Source organism: Zingiber officinale, chromosome 11A, assembly GCF_018446385.1.
Source record: "Zingiber officinale cultivar Zhangliang chromosome 11A, Zo_v1.1, whole genome shotgun sequence".
NCBI classification, from domain to species: domain Eukaryota; kingdom Viridiplantae; phylum Streptophyta; class Magnoliopsida; order Zingiberales; family Zingiberaceae; genus Zingiber; species Zingiber officinale.
Genome location: NC_056006.1, coordinates 75,035,175 through 75,039,334, shown reverse-complemented (window position 1 = coordinate 75,039,334; position 4,160 = coordinate 75,035,175). Strand labels below are relative to the sequence as shown.

Here is a 4,160-nt window from a genome sequence, read left to right as displayed (position 1 = left end):
CGTCTGCCAGTCCCTTCCTATTGCTGCAGTAGTTCTCCATCGGTTCTTTGAGTGAATTAACTGAGTGATAGGCGCAATCAAGGCAATTGAAGATGGACTCTTATCGACCCTCCATTGGTGATCGGGAGTGTGGTTCGAACTCGACCCTCAGTTGCGGATCGGGATCGAGGTGATCGGGTGTCTGACGCATATGGCATCGGGATCGACCGGGTCTCTCGCACTACATGAGGACTTCATCCCTTTACCCAGGGTTATCGATACGTATGTGAAGAAAGGTTTCCCATTAGGGTTGTTTGCGAGGTCGAGCTAGAATCCCGAATGTGTCGTTCATCAATCTTCGAACAAGTCTCACTGATCGCCCTATTCCCTAGCTATTCAAGCCAGCCTATGTACAGGGCTTAGGCCTTCTTTAGCTCAGGATTATGAAAGCCCAGTCTCCTATTGGGCGATCTGGAGAACGGAATCAACATTCGAATGACCATGCCTCTAACTATAATAGAGAGCATAGTAACTTATTGCATGAGCATGGAGATCCTAAGCTACTAAGCTCAACAGATCCTTCCCAAGTGTATCAACCTAGGTTTGCAGGAAGTCAGATCACCCCTAACAAAACAAAACTACAATACAAATACAATACAAAAACTCTCAAGCAGATTACAACGTGAACAGATTCAAAACTACGAAAGCCATAGCTATTACTCTACCCCTCTCTCAGCAGATTACAGTATTGCGTAAATGACACGTCCCATTCACTCTTACCCTGAATTACGGTAAAACGAGCCATCGTCAGATGCCCTTATGGTCGAGCAACTTGAAATGTAAATTGTCCCAAGAAAGAAAAGGTCTGAGGTAACGACGGGCGACGTTAAGACTACACTATTAAGTGCTAGTGAAAAGAATCAAAGAAAACACTTCCGTGCGAGACAGGGGTTGCTCTCCTCTTGCTGCTCTTATTATCCTTTCAATCATACCGTACAGGAGCAGGCATTTCACTTTGGCCAGTTGAAAGAGCTAATGAATGGGGAGCTAGTAAGCACGCACGAAAGAAGCTTCTGAACGCCCCACCTTATTAGTTCTAGCTCGAGGAACGAGTGATAATGATGTGTTCAAACATTTGAGCCAAGCGAATAATGAAATAGCATTGCACACCGAACCAGCTTCGCAAGATCTTCTATATAGTCTCGAACGCGAGAGGAAAGAAGACTCAAAGGGTTGGGAAAGGGTGCTGCGGAAAGACCTTGAAAGGGCATATCTATCCAAAGTAAAGAGAGAAAAGGAGCTAATTTGACGAGCGATAGAATGGATCGGAGATGGAACGAGAGAGCCCTCTTAATAATTAGAGTCATTTGTGTTCATCCCTTACCCGGCTTAGGCTGCAGCTTCTAGGAATTAACTCTTTTCCCGTGGGTCTAGGGTGGAAGGTGGAGCATACTTACAGGATTTCGAATTCACTCTCCTCTCCTCTTAGTCATTTCCCAAAGACACGTCATTCTCACTACAAACAATTTCACCCCTCAAGTAACTTATAGTAATCGTGAATGGCTCCCTCTAAAAAAATGTCAGCAATCTTTAGTCGAAAATCCCTTTGCAACTTCCTGGGAGTTCATACTTTGTTCTGTAGTCTTTCAATTACCATATAGTTTGGCTATAGGTCATCAGTTGTGACATTCACAAATGGTCAACCCCTCAGATTTTTTAGTACTTGGCATGTTTTCACACTTACACATCATATGCTTGTGTGGATAGTTGCTATATGGCACGACGAAGCTTTGTGACTATGCCATTCTTGGCGATGGTGATCGCCGATGAGAAGGTGGAGGCCGCTTACCATAATAAATAATTTCAGTGTACTATAACGGTAAATTCGATTCTACCTGTACCGGCACTGCCCTCACCTCTCACATGCAACTGGGTGGGACCCACCTGCATGTCTGTGGGGTCCACCTCTTTTGTGAGAGGTGAGGGCAGTGCCCTTAAAGGTAGGATCGAATTAACCGTACTATAACTATATCTAAAGAAAAGTCTCTCATTTAAAACATTTTTTTATTATAAGTCATGGAGTTTACCAAAAGATTTTGGAGCGATGAAGTGACTAGGGATTTTTAACCAGTGTCTGCTAAGATGCTCCAATCTTTGGTTGACGCTATTATGTGGAAAAGACCCCGATTTTATAAAAGATTAGAGATGTAATTGGTACTATAGTCTCTGTTCGATTGAGCAAAGATTAGAGATGTAATTGGTACTATAGTCTCTGTTCAATTGAGGGGTGCTTCTTATCGTATCTGTGGTGTGCCCTATCGCCCTAAATCTAAGTGATGGCAACATAACTATCTTTATATGCTTTCATCGTCAGGCATATTCCCATTACCATTGAAACTGTGGTTAGCATTTCCAGATTTGGGAGTGTTAACACCGGGTGTCGCACGGGCCTTCATTCTATTCTTTATATTTCGTAGTTTTGAATAGCAATTAACTCTTGGTGCTCTGTTGCCAGAGTAGATTACAGTATTGTGTGAATGACTTTGGGCCATTCACTCTACAGGGCAATTGTATTCCATTCAAAACGACGATTGATCTGCGCCCCAACTGACTAACTAATTCAATTAAGAGCGAGCCTATCCTTAACAACATTACAAGGAGACTCTCTCGCTATAGCGACTCGACTTGCTTGGCCCGCTCTCGAAAGGATGTTCAAGTAGACCTCGAAGTATCAGTAGACGAACATCTAAGTTTATCTGAAGCTTGGTCTAAAATTCCCGAAAAAATAGTTTTTTATAATTACATTAGTAATAATCCGGTGCTAACTCTTCGGTATATTTCTTGCTGAAAGTATCCTTGATCCCACTGATAAAGAGTGAGACTAAATAATTCAATTGAAGTTGTTGCTGAACCATATCATATAGTTCTAGCAACAACGAAAGCTACAAAAAAAACAACAGCGATACTACTGAAAGTACAGTTTCAATATTGCCCATACGCAATCCTTTGTATAGACGTTGAGGCGGATGAACACTAAGATGGAATAAATCCGCTAATATGCCCAATGTACCCGTTGCAATATGATGAGAGGCAATTCCTCCAAGAACAAAAGGATCAAAGCCTTCCGCACCCTATGCAGGATTTACAGGTTGTACTTTTCCGGTTAGTCCATAAGGATCGGACACCCATATTCCAAGACCATACAAACTTGTTACATGAAATGCGCCAAAACCAAAGCAAGCCAATCCTGAGAGAAATAAATGAATTCCAAAGATCGTAGGCAAATTCAAAGAGGGTTTGCCTGTACGTTCATCGCAGAATATTTCTAGGTCCCAATACACCCAATGTCAGAAGCTGCCAAGAAGCACAAACCAGAAAACACAATATGTGCCCCTGCCACAGCTTCATAACTCAAAATACCTGGATTCGTTATAGTTCCCCTTGAAATACTCCAACCACCCCACGAATTGGCTATTCCTAAACGAGTCATGAAGGGTATAACGAATATACCTTGTCTCCACATTAGATCGAGAGCAGGGTCAAAGGGATAAAAAATCGCTAATTTGTATAAAGCCATCAAACCAGCTGCCCAACTAACAACTAGGGTTGTATGCATTATATGGACCAAAAGTAATCAACCAGGACTATTCAATATGGCAGTATGAACACGATACCAAGGCAAACCCATGGAAATACCCTTTTATCAAAAAAAAAAAAAAAGATACTATGTCACTTTATTTTATTGCATTGGAATTGGAAAAGACTATACTATGTACCTAACTTTTTAATAGATTCTTTGTAAGAAAAGGTTAATATTTATTCCCTTTCATTGAAAATAAGGTAAAAATTTTGTTCGTAAGAACAAAGAGAAGTGGATCTATTCTATACCCGATAAGTACCAATACACAATCGGAGGATTACTCATACTTTCGGGAAACAAATACATAGATACTTGTTTATCATTCAAACGATTGATATGTTAGTTAAATTTTCTCTTTATTCATTCTGTCTTACTTTATAAACCTTTCAATCTATGTATAAAAATCTATGTATAAAATGTAATAAAAATAAAGAGAAAAAGAGATAAAGATGATAAAGTCATTGTTACATTTCCATATTAATGTGAAGTATAGTACTCAATTTTGTCTTTAAATTAATGCCCGTTGGTGTTTGAAAAGTGC

At 40.5% G+C, this 4,160-nt stretch overlaps 1 pseudogene; it reads right to left on the bottom strand.

The window, feature by feature from the left end:
• Window positions 1-2,778: 2,778 nt before the first annotated feature.
• Window positions 2,779-3,667, bottom strand: LOC122031468 (annotated as a pseudogene).
• Between the last annotated feature and the right edge of the window lie 493 nt (window positions 3,668-4,160).